Raw genomic sequence first — 17,540 nt, 5'->3', positions numbered from 1 at the left:
GAGCAATCGTTTTGAATCATGGAGAAGGCGACTCCAGAAAAAGAAAACTTAGAGAAAGTAGAAGATAGTGTAAACAAACTCGCCGTAGAAGATCAGTGATAGGCAAAAAAAGGCAAAAAAAGGCAACCCTGGAACGTGGTACTATTTCATTGTTTGAATGCTAAGGAAAAAAAATGTAAACGGAATATCTGCCTAAACCTATTATTAAGGCATGTGTTTCGGATTCAGGGACTTTCCACGAACATGAATGAAATACACCAATCACTTTCACTTGAGTACAAGCTGGGAAAAAAGTGCTGTACGTAATTTTAGTTATTGCGTGATCATAACAGGTTTGAAAAAGTGTGGAGTGACTGAAACTGACCAATTAAGATCAAATGAAACGTAGCTGCATCAAAAAATGACTTTTGATAAATAATTAGGTCAGGAGTTAAATAGGAAAGATACTGTCAGGAAAAGGCTCTTTGATATTTTCAGAGGAAGACGTTTTTTATTACTTCCTTGTACAAAGTAAAGGTAGTATTATGGCGAAAAAATTCGGGTACTATAATTCAACGAAAATATCCATTTTGACAATTACAGAAAGGACGGTTTTTTTGCTTGACGTCTATACGTACGGGCAGAACAAAGACTATTTTTTGTCAAATGGATTTAAAATAAATTCGTAAGTACGTGTGCATATCACATAACTCAGCAATTAGCTGTCAAACGTTGAAATTTTGTATATGAGTCTGCTATATCATTCAGCTGTGCAGCTCCCCTTTTTTATTGCAATCGACAGCCATATACGATTACACGTTGAGTTCCCAACCCTTATCCTTACGCGGATCTGGAGTCCTGTTTTATTATTCTTATGTGTCCGTAAATTGTGCATTTTTTATTTAAAAAAATGATTGAACAATGTTTTCTTATATTCCGGGTTAGGTTTCCATACCTTTAGTTAATTTGTAGGCAATAGCAGTAGAGTTGTCAATAGTTTAAGAGTGGAGCTAAGCCTGAGGAGGCGGAATTTGTTTGAATAGGAAACCCTTGGTAGTACAGTGAATTAAGTCAGTTGGTGCACCAATTGCAACAGCATTCCGCACAGTGGTTGTAAATTTGAATGCACCGAATGTTTTTATCTTTCTGCCTATTGACCGAATTGCTTGTATTAGAGTACAAACTCTAATATTAATTGCAAAAACTGTTTTTTAACTGTTTTTAATTTCATTTTAATTAAAAAATTTTTAATGAAGATGTTTGGAGATTTTACGTATTTTTGCTTTGCTGCAGAGTGAGAAAAATTATTGCATGAGAAGCATATCTCTAATGAAACTTAAGAAAATATGCTTAAATGACATGCAGGTGAAACGTGGGCAAAAAGAAGGATGGAGAAATTCGAAGTGTTGCGCAAATGAAGAAGAAGGAAAAAAAAGTGAGAATGTGGATGATAACTGGTAGAAGTGTGTGTAGAAGCGGAGGAGAGAGACCGGAATAATGCAGTAATAATTCCCAAGAATGCGGGAAATGAAAGAAAATTTACTGGAGATGACTTGGATTCGACTGATTTAATAAGGATTTGTTCCTACGGTGATAAAATTCTTCATTTCTACAGACGTATAAAAATGACTGAGAGATAAAGGATTCCTGTGGGAATGTGATGAAGTGCTCTAGATTTATAGGAATTTTTGAAATGATTGAGAGGTAAAGGTTCCTGTTGAACGGTGATGAAGTGCTCCAGTTTACAGATATTTATTGAATGACTGAAAGATAAAGATTCCTATCCAATAGTGATGAAGTTATACAGATTACTAACATTTGAAAGGAGTCCGTTTTCTGGGAATCTTCGTGACCTATAATTCTGCTTCTGATAGGAATGTGATGAAAGACGTCGAGCTTCTACCTGCACCGTCTAATTCCGAGAGTACTTTCGGAGCTGCTTCCGCTTTCCAATTAGGATTAGGAACGGGGAAGAAGGGCACCACACCTTTACCATTTGTTTAATTGGTTACGTGATGCCAGCCGTTTTGGAATGAATACATAAATTACGTACTACATAAATAATACATAATATATAATATATAATGAATATATAATAAGAGGCTATTAAGTAAAGTTATTAAGATCCCCTGTTAAAGCTGTGGTATCCTACTGGAGAGGTTGTAAGGATCTTAAGTTTTACTAACGTTTATTTTATTTTAAATCTTTACTATCACTTCTTATTTTCTACTTCCGGCCAGAATTATAAGCGTTAACGTATTTATGCAAAGTTTGTCTGGCGAACGCCAAGTATTTATTAAGTTGTGGCTTTTTGCCAAGCGAGAGAGAGGAAGCAGTTAGTCGAAGCAGGCCGCTTACCTTAGAAGTTTTACTCGGTTGCTGGTTGCCTTCCAGGCCAGAGGTTTAATCCTCTTGATAACTTTAAACGTATTGTAGTGTTCACAGTTCTCTGTACTACATACGGCTTCCTGTTAATATAAGGCCAATCTTCCACGTTTATTATTTTAAAGTTAAATTAGAGTTTAATTATTAATTTAAAGTTAATATTATTTTAAAGTTAAATTAGAGTTAAATTATTTTTATATTTTTACGTTTAGACCACAAGTAGTGGTCTAAACGTAAAAATATTGTATTCCGAAGTATCTTTGTATTCCGAAGTACGGAAGTTATTGTAAATAGAGAAAAATAAAGGGTTTTGTATACCCTTCTTGTGTATCCTGTCTACTTCCCACAGTTATTGAACATAGCTTTAGTAAGCTCTCTGTTCCGAGTCAGGTCCTTGCATGTTCCCGAAGAAAGTAAGACGAAACATTGAACCTCATAGTGGCGCCCAACGAAGAAGAATAACCATGGCCGAGTTTCAAGAAGAACCTGTGCTGCCTGCAGAAGCGGCTCAGAATCCAGAAATGCCAGCTGCCGCCCTGGAAGGATTTGGTTACATCGTCCAGACCATGCGCGCTTCGATGAAACCAGAAGCAACATTTAATGGAAACTCACCGGTAACCAGTTTTTTGGAAAAATTGGATGACCACTTCATGCTCTACCCCGTGCACGAATTTCAAAAAGTTACCTTAGCCACCAGCGCTTTGAGGGGCCAAGCGCTTAACTGGTTCAAATGTATAGGCAGAAGTCTCTTGGGTCAAGCAGGAAGTCGCACCTATACTTACGAAAATTTCAAGACTGCCCTACTAAAAGCCTTCCCTGTCGTAAGGGATCGTGCGAAATTAGAAACGGAACTTTTCAGCATATATCAACAAAGAATCGAAAATCTCTCAAGCTTTATTTTAAGAAAAATTCACTCTTGTATGGAAACCGTCCAGATCCTGAGATAATTCAAGTGATTTTGCCGAGGTTACTGCCCCAAGTGCAAGACTTTATTGAATTAAGAAATCCGACTACACTGGAAAAGTTATTTGAGCTAGCAATCCAGTTTGAAAGTAGAAGAACGGCGAACATTGAAAGAAGACGCCAATATCAACAGCGAAACCAATTTGGTGCGCCAAGACTACAGCAAACTCAAGCACACGGCTACGGAAGCAAAGCGAATCAGTGGGCAAGGAAACCCGAGCATTCAAAAACAGCCGGCGAACGTCGACAGTTCAATAGCAATCCAGGAAAAAATCTCAAGGCCAGTGGAAAAAGAAGGAAAGCACGGAAATGAAAAATAATTTAAACTAAAACGGATTTCTGCTGACGGGAGGGTGCGGAAATCCGAAGGCCAAGAAAACCCCTCTTCCTTCAAGTTAAATACAGTAATGGTGAAAAATTTGACTCTTTCGAAGATTGAAGTGTTGGTGAATAATATCCCAGCCACCGCACTCCTGGATACAGGCGCGCAGTGTTCCTGCGTGGCAGAAGATTTTTTAGGAAGTATTTTCGGAAATACCGCATATATAATTCGGATAATACGACAGTGTTATCGGCGCAAGGAGAAAAATGTAAGTGTATAGGTAAATTACTGCTGTATGTCCGTATCAAGGACGAACAAGTAAAGGTTATGTTTTTTATAGTAAAGAATCTGCAAGCACATATAATCTTAGGAATAGATTTTCTTTCAGAGGCATAAGCAACGCTGGATTTTAATGAAGCGTCCCTTAAGCTGACAATGAAACCAGTTCGTGGAGAAAAGGCTGAACCGCCGATGTTAAATCTTGACCACCTGCCTAATGAAGAACAGCGAAGAATCCGACAAGTGAATTAGCTTCGTTATTTAGTGATATTCCAGGATTTACTCAGGTTACTAACCATAGTATTGACACCGGAGATTCAATGCCAGTTCGCCACAAAGCATACCGGTATGATAAGAAAAAGGAAAAAATTATAGAATGGCATATCACCGATATGCTACGTAAAAAGTTCATAACGCCCATCTCAAGTAGTTATGCTAGCCCGGTGGTTTTATGTAATAAAAATAATGACTATCCTTTGACACATCCAAAAAGTTGGAGATTCGCAATTGACTACCGTTAATTAAACTCCATAACTAAATATCCGGTATATCCGTTACCTATTATTGAAGAAATTCTAAGGAACATAACATCCACCAAATATATGACGACTTTAGACTTAACGACTGGTTATTTTCAAATAGGGGTTAGGCCTGAGGACGTGTCTAACACTGCTTTTATAACCAAGTCTGGCACCTATGCATTTTTGCGTATGCCGTTTGGCCTTTCAGGGGCACCGGCAACATTTCAGCGATGTATGGACATTGTGTTAAGGCCTGTTCTTGGAAAGTCCACATTTATCTATTTAGACGATATCATTATTACTAGTGATAATCTCGACCAACATGTACAGGATTTAAGACAGGTGTTTGCTTTATTAAATGAGGCCGGTCTAAAAGTTAATGTCGAAAAGTGCAAATTTGCAGCCCCTGAATTAAAATATTTAGGTTACAAAATATCTCAGAAAGGAATCGAGACAGACGAATCAAAAATAATCGCTGTACAAAAGTATCCGACTCCAAACACGGCGAAGAAGCTCTCTTCTTTTCTAGGACTTTGTTCATATTATAGGTCCTTTATAAAAAATTTTGCAGCTATTGCTGAACCATTGTTAAAATTAAAAAGGAAAAAGGCAAGATTCTCGTGGACGGCCGAAGCCAATAGTGCTTTCAAAAAATTAAAACAAGCATTAACGCAAGCCCCTGTGTTGAAATTTCCTGAAAAGGATGAGAATTTAGAAATTTCAGCGGATGCTTCGGATTATGCGGTAGGAGCGGTACTTTCGCAAAATCAGCAGCCCGTGGCATTTTTTAGCCGAACTTTAAATCAAACACAAAGAAATTATTCCGCGACCGAGAGAGAGGCACTTGCAGTTTTGTTAGCAGTGCAAAAGTTCCGAGTCTATTTTGGAAAGGCGCCAATAACAGTGTACTCTGATCATGCGGCGGTAACTATATTGTACTCAGGGAAAAACTTATCCCCAAGGTTAATAAGATGGGCACTCAAGCTACAAGAATATAATCTGGTAATCAAGCATACCCCCGGAAAGGAAAATATCGTAGCAGATGCCCTATCCAGAATTAAAATAGATGAAGAAGGTAATACCGTAAAGGCGGCAATGCTTACAGCATGTACAATAAATTCCAGAGAAACTGTAATAACCGAACTGGGTAAGGATCCTGAGTTTGGAAGCATTTATGAGTATTTAAAGGATCCTGAAAATTTTAGCCACCAAGATATTGTGGCGATAAGAAATAGGGCGGCCCATTACGAACTAATAGATGGTCTATTATTCTATACAAAAACTACGAATTCCAACACCGAATTTCGACCTGTTATCCCAGCTAGTCTTAGATTAAATATCCTGCAGGAGCTCCATGACAGCCCTTTAGCTTCTCATGCTAGTATTCGAAAAACTATACAACGCGTACGCGAGGCAGTCTATTTTCCTAAACTGCAAAAGTTAACAAGGGCGTATGTCCAGTCCTGACCAACATGTCAAGCAGTTAATTATATTAATTTCCGCCCGGCCGGGTTTCTAAATAGTATTAAATCCGAATTTCCAAATGAAATAATTGGCATCGATTTATTGGGCCCTTTTCCAAAAAGTCAGTTAAATAAAAGTCGCTATCTCCTTGTTATGGTTGATCATTTTAGTAAGTGGACCGAAATTGTTCCCTTAAAACGAGCCTCCGCGAAATTAGTTACTGATTCTATTTTAAATAAATATATTTTAAAATACGGGGCGCCTTTAAAAGTTATATCGGATAATGGTCCTCAATTTGTAAGTAATGTATTTGAAGACATGTGCCAAAAACTGGGCATACGTCATTTAAAAATGGTCCCGTATCGGCCGCAATCAAATATAGCGGAACGGGTCAATAGAAATATAGTGAAAATTATCCTTAGTTATGTTAAAAATTTTCATAAAAGCTGGGATAACTATGTCAATGAATTTGCTTTCGCCCTTAGGACCGCAAAACATGATACAACGGGCAAAACTCCTGCTGAGTTATTTTTAGGCAGAAAGATTATAACGCCGTTAGATAAATTATTTTATGTGAAACAAAGAGCCCCAGAATTTAAAATGGGTGATATAGAAAAACTAATTAAAGAAGCAAAAAAGAATATGGAAGTAGCACAGAGAAAACAAAAACTGTATTACGACTTGAAACGACGGGGAGTAACTTATAAAGTAGGGGATGAAGTATTAAAAATTAAGCATTCACTTTCTTCAGCACCAGAAGATAAAACTGCCAAATTTTTTCCACGATTTGAAGGACCATATGTCATAGAAAAAATAACTCACGCTGTAGTAGTGTTAAAAGCTAGAAATGGTGAAACCTGCTCCGCAAACATTGATCAAATCAAACCCTACTATGATCGTAATAAAATGCAAATTTTCAAAGATCTTTTGCAGGATCCGGCACGGCAGACACCGCAGGCACAAGCTCCAGAGGTGGAACAACCACAAGTACAAGGGCAAGCCATTAAGAGGCAGGAGCAAGTGAAAAGAAAGTTGCCCCGCGGGAAAATTGAAGGTAGCAAGAAAAAGAAGCCGTTCCACCGTCCAGAAAAGAGAGCTCACGAACACCCCCAGAATGAAGAAGGGAGAAGGACGACGTATGCAAAGAGAGCCAGGAGAAATGACGGCAACTATAACCCGGCTCTAAAACGGAAGATCTACTCATCCGACAGGACTCTCCGCAGCAAATGTCGCCGAACTGCGGAAGGGCCACCAGCGGCGGAGGAAAAGTTACAAGGAAAATTTGAACGGCCAGCAACGAGGTCCAAGCAGGAACACGAAAGAAGTTTCCCGATTCCGCCAAGACCAGCTGCCATAAAACGGCCAAGACCACAGGCAGAGGCGAAAAAGAAGGTATTCAAGGGTGACCGAACTGGAAAAAAAAGAAAGCTTCTAGAGGAAGGCACTGAAGGGCGAGCCCGGACACGAAGGAGGATAAATCAAACAACAATCTACGCTACTTTCCAGGACTGGGCTCAGAAAAGAATGTCCGAATATCACAAAGATAAGTAGAATTTTATCTTACTTTGCAAACTTAAGTTAATCTTTCACTTACTGCAAGTGGCAGATTTCAAGAAGTTTTACCTCATGCGAGGTCTACCTTTATCACCAAAAGGGCGAGAAATGAGTTGTTACCGATTTTGGTATTATGTTTTTCAATTACTCGCGCGTAAAACTAAAGTTGATGTATAATAGCGATGTGTAAATACCTAAAAGTTGTAAAATTTATTGTATAAATTTTATTTAAAACTTTCTGGCAAGAAAGAAGTTTTAGTCTGAAAGACTTTTTGAAATGTAGTATTTCAATGTAGAAAAATTGGCACTTGCTTTGAAAAGAATAGAAGTTAACAATGTACTACTAATGTATGTTGTCAAATGCGTAAAATTAACGGCATGTTAATTTGTTCTTATATACAATGTGAACTGTTATTTCAAATGTTAAGAAATACCGTGATATGGTAAAAGTGAAAGTAATGTTAAAATTTTTTTTTATTCGTGTGACTGTAAAAAGACTAAATTATGATGAATATGTGTTAAAGGTTGAATGAATGTAGTTAGGCTCTCTGACGCTACACTTCAGAGTTAGCCACTTTCAGAATAGTACCTCAGGGTTTAGAGTTGAAGTTAGGGTGTGTTACGAGGTCTTGGTATGTTGAATTTTTAACACGTTAGTGCTTTGATTGTAGGAGGAAGTGTTGAACACATAGACATAAACACATTCGTGTTTGGTGTTCTTTTACAACACATGTCAGAGAGCACGGGGAGAGATAATTAAAATAGTCATGAATGAAATAAGAATGTTAAGAGAAATATAATTATACATGTTACTTGCCATTTCATTGTGTACCATTTCATTAAACTAGTTTTCCTTCCAGAGATCTGGAAGGAACCAGATTTGAATAAAAGCACCTGTTTAGATGCAGTACAGATGAAACAATTGCGTGTCCTGGGAGCTGCTATTGTAAAATCAAATTTCTTTCTTTTAAATTTCTAGTTTCTAGCGAAAAATGTTTGTAAAAGATTGGCCTCGCGTAAGATTCTAGAGCTAAAAGTTTTCAACAAGGTCGTTTTAGACCTCAGTTTCAAACTAATTAACTCTGGCGGGAAGTATGTAAGGATCTTAAGTTTTATTAACGTTTATTTTATTTTAAATCTTTACTATCACTTCTTATTTTCTACTTCCGGCCAGAATTATAAGCGTTAACGTATTTATGCAAAGTTTGTCTGGCGAACGCCAAGTATTTAAGTTGTGGCTTTTTGCCAAGCGAGAGAGAGGAAGCAGTTAGTCGAAGCAGGCCGCCTACCTTAGAAGTTTTACTCAGTTGCTGGTTGCCTTCCAGGCCAGAGGTTTAATCCTCTTGATAACTTTAAACGTATTGTAGTGTTCACAGTTCTCTGTACTACATACGGCTTCCTGTTAATATAAGGCCAATCTTCCACGTTTATTATTTTAAAGTTAAATTAGAGTTTAGTTTTATTTTTATATTTTTACGTTTAGACCACAAGTAGTGGGTCTTTGTATTCCGAAGTACGGAAGTTATTGTAAATAGAGAAAAATAAAGGGTTTTGTATACCCTTCTTGTGTATCCTGTCTACTTCCCACAGTTATTGAACATAGCTTTAGTAAGCTCTCTGTTCCGAGTCAGGTCCTTGCATGTTCCCGAAGAAAGTAAGACGGAACATTGAACCTGATAAGGTGTCCTCGTATACTCTCTGTAAATATTTGAATTTCTTGCCAGTAAACTTATATCTTTTCATTATTATGATAGATGAAACTTGTGCGATTGGAAGGTTATATATTTATGATCTGAAAGACTATATTCATCAGAGACTGTCCATTCTTGAATATATGGTGCTAAGGTTTGATTCGATATTTTTAAGTCAGGACATCCTATTGCAAAAATACGGTCAAAAGAAGGAGGAGCGTCTCTGCTATTGTGAATTATAAGATTTTTTAAGATGATATAGTCTTCTAATTGGCGGCCTTTAGTATCTGCTATATTGTAACCTCAAATGGTATTGTGGGCATTGAACTCACCAACAAAAAGCTGATGAGTTAAAGTTTGAGAACATAGAATGGAATTTAAAAATCCATTCTATGTTCTCAAACTTTAACTATCTAATTAAAATCTAAATATCTCCATCAAGTGAAGCAGTAGGCGGTGAATAGATTGAAATTAGAGCAATTGAAAGCCCAGTTATTTCTAGGAAAACTTTTTGTAAGTTTAATTGCAGATGTTCTGTAAGTTTATTTGTTCTAGCTTTTTGTAAGTTTATTTGTAGGCATTTTTTTTATTGAGAAAATGTGCTTGTATAATATTTGTAGTTATTGGATTCATATTCTATTTTATCAGAGGTACAGAAATATTCTATTTAACTTTGATTTTGAGTTCTACTATTGATTTTTATTGTTTCTTCGTGGTAAGATGGACAATGCGAAGCATATGCGAGATGATCACAATAATAATCAATTAGTGAAAATTAGTGAAAGTCCAATTAGTGAAATTTCATCGAGAATTTCAGGCTTTGTGACTGTTTGTGGCAACAAATTTGTGAGAACAGTAGGTGATGTTCGGATCTACGGCGTATATACAGAAACTGTTCAAAACTAATATCTAACATGCTAGTATCAGTCCTGAACATATGCTTGATAGAAAATTATTCTGGATTTTCCGGAACTCCAACTTGGCCCACGTTAATATTCTTCACCTTCCCGTAGTAGGTGGAGGCGGTGATGTAAAAAGTATTATTATGTTAATACACATTAATTCTTTTACAGTGAAGTCATCTAAAATTCCTGTACATTCAGACATAGGCAAGTTCCCCGAACGCCATACTCTACCTGGTGCTTTTCCGTATCACATTAGTGCATGGCTTATTGATTTCGGAAGTTGATAAATGACAAGCCAATCATTCTTTCAAAATGACTAAAAGTAGTTCTTTTATTTGAATGCACCTTCCCTCTGCTTTGTTGAAAGTTATTGATATTCGCGGTTGCAATCCTGTCCTAAAGAAAAACTGCACACAATAGTTGATACAGCACAAAGATCCCCAATGGAGAAGTAATCGCTTCTGTCTTGGGTAACATTATAAAGTTATTATTAACACTGCAAAATTTTACTTGACATGGGGGAAGGAAATCAATTCGACAAAAAATTTGCAAAATTTCAGAAGTTTGAGAACAACAGATTTTGGCCTTTATGCGGAAGAATTAAAGAGAGAGGTTCCAAGGTTAGGAAAATGTCATCAGTTGTACGCTTATTATAAACTATGTGTTTTAATTATGAAACTTCAGGACTTTAAAAAATGAATATTTAGTTAGACGTGATTATATGATTATCTGTCTACGATAATACAGTTGAAAAGTCTTTACATTCAGATCGATGCAGATACGAGAAAATTTTACAGTGCGCTCACCGAGATTCGAACTTCGGACCTCCTGAATACGCTTGGAGTGTGCTTCCAGTTACACCTCGAAGATATGCTGAAAGGGAAGAAAATAACTTACATTGTTCAAGAACTTTAATTTGATTCATAACTTGAACCTGGGTTAAGAGTTTGTGGCTGTACTTGACTATAAAATTGTTGATTTGGAAATAAGAATAAATATTGTATTTATTAGTTTTGAACATGACTATTCAGTACCTTTGTTCTTTCCTATAAAACTTTATTCAGATGTACGACCACCAGCTTCAATACATGCTTCACAGCGATGACAAAATGATTGGCGTACACTTTAGATGATGATTCGTATATCACGTATTTCTCCAGCAGCAACGCTAATTCTGGTGACAAGTCTTCAGAATAGTCAATTTGTATCACATAAAAAGAGATCACACACCATTTAGGAGCATATATTGCAGTTAAAAGTCATTCAGTTTAACAGTTCCTGTAAACATCACACATTATTTCTTGTAAATATTTATAAATAAAACGTCTTTTTGGTTACCATGTTCTTTGTACTTACTATGTTTTGTCGCTCACATTTCACATTCCACCAGGCAGTGCAATACGAATATATATTGTTAAATTCGCCATGTTCTATACCACTTATATCAGTTCGGTTGCTCCCTGTATGTGAAACATCTAAAACATAAAGTTGTGACACTAAATATTATCCGAAGATGATAAAAGGTAAGAGTTAAGATAGCTCTCCAGGAGGAGTACTCTTGGGTGTAATCCATAACACTCGGCTACGGATTGTACTCAGTACTACGCTAAAAGGCCACTGCAACACTGCTATATGTTTTACTTCCTTGTACGAAATATGGAAGCATTGTAATCACGAAACATTTCGGGTATCATATTCATATTTCGGGTATCATTTTGATCGTTCTCGGATCATTTGGACGACTTTTCTGCGTGACATCTGTTTGTATGGATAAAGTAAATGATTTTGTTTTTCCAAAACGGATTGTAAAGTGGATTTAAAATGTATTCAAAAAGGATTTAAAATTAATATTTTCGTGACGTCTCTTTATAAGTATGTATATGTGTATCTAACTAAAAAAGGATTTGCGGTAGAACGTCGAAATTTTCTACATTGGACTGCTATAACAATCTACTTTTGCAACTTCCTTTTCTATTGCAATCGGCGGTACCAAATATGTATATAATACTCAATCTCTTTAGTGGTCATGCATTTTCGCAGTCGTTAGTCATAATCATATATATCCAATTACAAGTATTTCAAATGATGAAAAGATTCATGTTTTGTCAATGCCAAATTAAAAAAAAAATGGGCAAATAGTGAAATCTACTTTTTTATGCGGTCTTCGGATTTCTAAACTTATATTTGGGAAAACTTGATTCTCGTTATGAAAAAAAGTAAAATTATAGGAAATTTGACTCCCCTATGACAAAAACTGATCCGGATTTTTAATTTCAAAATATGTAGGTTTTGATGTCGTTTTCCACTTGCCTTGACGGATGGGTTATTTAAGTGAGAATAATTAAATAAGTTTAAATGAAGTAGAGCAGAAAAACTGTATAATTAAATAAGCCATTAGTTGTCCATATCAGATTTTATTTTAACCTCCGCAGTTTTGTTCTCTTTACCCACGAGGAAAACATCTGCTGCGGGCATCACAAGTTACAGGAAATGCTCCGAAGTGCTATTGCAACACTTCCCAAACACATGTGGCAACGAGTGGAGAAAGTAATGTATTATGCACTTTCGCAACAACGTCAGCAGGAATACATGGTCGTCCGGACCGCGACGTATCACATGTGCATCCAGTTTCTTCAGATTTTCGGACCAAATCACTTACAGTTTTTTCGGCATATGAGGATTGTTTTCCTCGTACAGATAAAATAGCGTCATCAATTCACTTCGTTTTTTCCCTGTAAGTATCATTTTGTTAGATAGTTCGGACATTTGATTGAAGAAACAGTCTTCCCACATTGCTTATTAAAAGTTCTCCATAAGCAATGCTTTGCACATGGTGTTCAGTAACTGGTAATTCTGTTGTCTATTCCTGTGTATTATGCAAAGTGAGTCGCTGCATTTCCTCTCAATATTGTCATTTGTCACTTGCAATGCTCTTCTTTGCAACTGTTTTACGCCGGCAGAACGCCATTTACTATTTTTCAATGCGCTGATCAATTTGCGGAGGGAACAAGTGGGTGCTGCCGTTCGAAATGTTTTCACTGTAAGTGCAACCACTAGTGCTCTGTTGCCTTAAACTATCAAAATTTAGAGCACATATCTTCAAATAATTACATCTGAAATTTTATTTCGATTGTTTGAGTGAAAAGTCCCATAGAGGCTCATACATTGGGGACCTTTTTTTTGACCACCTTGTATTATGAACGCAATTGGAAAATGTTGCTATAAATATTTATGTCTTCTGATCCTTTAATCCTGCTGATGTAACAGACTGATCAGGTCGAACTACCTAGCGCAGCACAAACGAGGTTCGGAAAGCTGTCTTTAAGAATTCGGTATAATACACTAACTGGATAAAACTGCAACCAGAAACAGCTTCACGCGGGGTTCAAATTCAGTTGAAATTCAGATATAAAAATATATCTAAAAAACTGAAAAAAGTGAAAGAGTTAAACTGTTAGACATTTTGGGCAGGCGCTTGCTTTTCTAGCATTGGCCACGCCTAAGACCGGAAGTGGTGGCCACTTTATTCTGGAGGCACCTAATGGGCGGCTACCATTGCCTCCTATGACGGGACATACAATTTACATCCATGCAATCTCCGGGACTCGAGCGCAGATCCTTTTATCGCAGTCGGCTTCCCTAACCACTATACCGTCTGGGCGTCTGATTCCAAAATTTAAATGCCAATGCTGATGCAAAGGTTGTCATCATTAATCCATTACTCCCATAAACATTTTATTAATATTAAGCTTCTCAGGGAACAGGGAAGAACATTTATTTTTCATGATTTATTACTGTATGATCATACAAGGAAACTATCTAATACTATTTTCAGTTATAAAAAAAACTAAACACTGTGTCAATCAAATCAAGTCCTCAATTTCAGTAAGCCGAAAAATAGGCCTTAGTTCATGGGCATTTACAAAACTCCTTCTGACGAAGTTTTCTATACATAGCAGAAATCCGTAGATCTTTAAAATTCAAGAAAAACGATCATATACAATATGTTAAAAAAATAAAGTGACAAGTCTTCAACAGAATCTAACAGTTGGAATAAAAATTAAAAAATTATAATTTTGGGAGGTTAAAATTATTGCTCACTTTACTCCTGAGACGAATTTCTTAGATTCTTCTGAATTTTCTTAGATTTTTCTGAAGGTTTTCTGCCGAGCAACTTCGTTATACTCTGTTATTTAAAAATATGCCTTTCATAGGCGTAACGAATGTCCCTTTATGCACGCACATAACCTGTGTCTTCATCAATAAAAGGCGATTAGGATATTTTGGCAAATTAGGGAACTCAACAACCTCCCACAGCCGTCATTGTTATGGCTATGATAACAGCCCGAAAGGAAGATAAGGAACTTGAAATGTTTTTTGTAAAGCAACTGACTCTAATAACACAGCTTCTGTTATATTGCTATCAGATCTGTGGAAAAAATATTATTCCGAGCCCAGTCTCTGGCTGTTATTCCATCAAATGCTGTAACTTCCACATCAAGCAGTAAACTTCTGTCACGTGCAACTTTATAAAAACAGATACCAGATAAGCAAGTTGGACTAAGTTTAATAAAACTGAAATCAGCAATTAAATTTCATTACTGATGCTAATTATTTAATTAAATTACTGATGCTAATTATTTAATTAAATTTCTTATTTTATTTCTTTTCACTGTTGTGTTAAATTTGTAATTGTCCTATTTTGCATTAACTCTGTAATCTAGGTTAAGACAGGATGTTAAAATTCCTTTGCAGCTTAGGAAAGTTAACAGTTATTTAGTTTAAGTAAAATCAGATTTAACCGTACAAATTCATAGATAATCAAATATAGTGAGTCAAGAAATTGTATGGAAACAGCATTTAGTACATTTATTTGCTGTCCATATAATTCCATTATGGATTTTGATTTTATATTATAGCAGGTCTTTATATACAGTAAACTCTGGCCGAACATGAGAGTTCCATCATTAAAACATTGCGCAAAATCGCGTTCCATAAAGTGCGGCAAAATCATCTTGTGCCAAAATCGCATTCCACCCTTTTTGCCATAGAAAGTTAAAAAGGGTGTTAGTTATAATTCAGATTAAGAAAGCATGTATATTTTATACAAACCTAAATATTAATGTAATGAAAAGGGAAAAGTGAAACAAATGTTAATTGAAAACATTTTTATTACAGCTTAAGAAATAAATACACGTTACAATTATTTTTGAACTAGCTGTTTATTTTTGCTGGGACAATACCTGACGCAATTTATTAAACGTTTCGGAGTAATAAGTATAGAGTTTTCCAATATCTCTCATAAAGTACCCTTTTCGTCCTTCATTTGAGTAAATCTCCATTACAAAAACAGACAGTTCCTGTGCCTTTTTTTAACATTCCTTATACATTTTTGTACATTAAAGGCTTTCATCTTCTTCACTATCTCTGGTTTCACCACCTGCTAGTGCTATAAGATTGTCTAATACTTCATTTATCATTTCTAGTCTAATTATTTGATTTATCCTTTTTCCATATCTAAAAATCCTTCTTCGCCTGTCACGAAATTTTCACGATTTCTTTGGCTTCTTTTTCAATCAATAAAAATCCTTTAAAAGTACTGACAATTTCTGGACGGAGCTTATGCCAGCAAGCATTCATTTTTGAATTTACTTGTTCCCATTTGAATTTAATCAGTTCTGTGCGATGTCTTATGTTGACTTGCTTTCAAATAGTCCTTTATTAACAAGAGATGTAAACATGCCTGACATAACTGGGTTTGAATGTTTTTATGATTCCTTGATCTAGTGGTTGGATTAAAGAAATAGTATTCAGTGGAAGAAATAAAAACCTCTCCCTTTAGATGCATTGCTGGAAAGGTTTCAGGACCGTGTCCTGGAATTATCAAGAACTAAGAAAACTTATTTTTGCTGTTGTAAGCAAAGCTTGACTTCTTTAATGAATGAATTTCCAAACCAGTCATTAAAGATGACTAGTACAACGCCGCTAACACCTTACAGCTTACCACGAATAATTGAAATTCTTGCATTGGACAAATTAAATGCAGACAAATAAGATAATGTGCATACGTAAAATCGCGCTTCGAAAGTCAGTATCTGACAAGAGTTTACTGTCATATGGCATTTACTTTTCTTTTTCTTTAACGTGTTATAACAAAAATAGATTTCAGTAAAGAACCCTAAAACGTAGTGACGGGAAAAAAAAAGACAAAAAGTACTTTAAGATTTTAAAAATGTTCGTAAATAAACAAATTCAGTCAGAACAATTGACAGAATTTGATCTGCGATATCTTTTCAGACAGAATTATTTTAGGTGATATTAAAAGCCCGAACAAGCGATGTAGTAAATTATAAAAAAGACAAAAACATTCCTTATGCTCGTTTGCGTCGTCTGTTTTACTAGATGGTTCTGTATAAGTAAATAACCTTAGAAAAGCTTTAACAATAATGCTTAGTTTTGAGACTTTAATTTGATTTCCTTTTATCTTTCTGCTCCATCATAAGTCTTTAATTTGATTTAAAGGAAGTTTCCTCAGCAGGAACAGAATGTCAAATAGTCGGAAATGTCTAAGAGACAGACGCAGTTTTGAGGGCTTTAGAGTTGTTTCAAAGAATGCTTCAAGCACAGTTCCGCATTAAAATTTATATTAACATTTCCTAACCAAATTTTTTGGAAATCTAGTTATTTTTACGTTGCTTTGCATTGTTTAAAACAAAAATATATAGTTAATGATACTTTAATTATTTTAATTAAGATACTAACACATGATAAATGGTAGTTTTGATTAAGATAATAGCATATAATTTAATTCAAAATAAAGAATGCTAATTTTTAAATATATATCAATTCAAGAGAAATGCAATAAAGGAATTAAATAAATAAATTACTTCCTCATATCCTTGATCCTGATCAAAAAGCTTTTGAAATTTTGCATGTATTCAACAGCAACCTATATATATCCAAAAGAGAAGCAAAAATAAAAAATAAAATTATTTTGGAATTTTATGGTAATAAGAATAATGATAGAATCAGTGATGTTGCCGTTGCGGTAGGAACGGTATTAGCGCATAGCTTGAATGTGTTAAATGACTGGAAGTCAGGAAAAACAAAACCAGCTTGATGGCTGAATACATTTTATTTTTGAACCTAAGCAACTCTGTAAGAGCACATTCTGTTAACATCATTCAGGATAATGTGTGCAATTTGCACTCCGCAGTTCTATATAAAACTAATTACATTTTTAGAACTACAGAGTGGTGAACAGAGATTAACTAAACAATAGCAGGCGACAAAGAAGAAGAAAGCAACAAATATCGAAGTTATTTGTAAGTTTGATTTTTGTTTGACTGAGTTCTGAATTATAATTGAATAAAAGCTTTTGCAGTGCGTAATGCTGCAGGGAAAGAATGACATCTCTGCGAATGTTTTGAAAGGGATTGCATTTAGATTTAAATTAAGAATGTCAAAGGCTATTGCT

Source organism: Stegodyphus dumicola, chromosome 4 (genome assembly GCF_044657685.1).
Source record: "Stegodyphus dumicola isolate Sdum_Otavi_A_Nest chromosome 4, ASM4465768v1".
NCBI lineage: Eukaryota > Metazoa > Arthropoda > Arachnida > Araneae > Eresidae > Stegodyphus > Stegodyphus dumicola.
Note: the sequence above shows the minus strand (reverse complement) of the source record.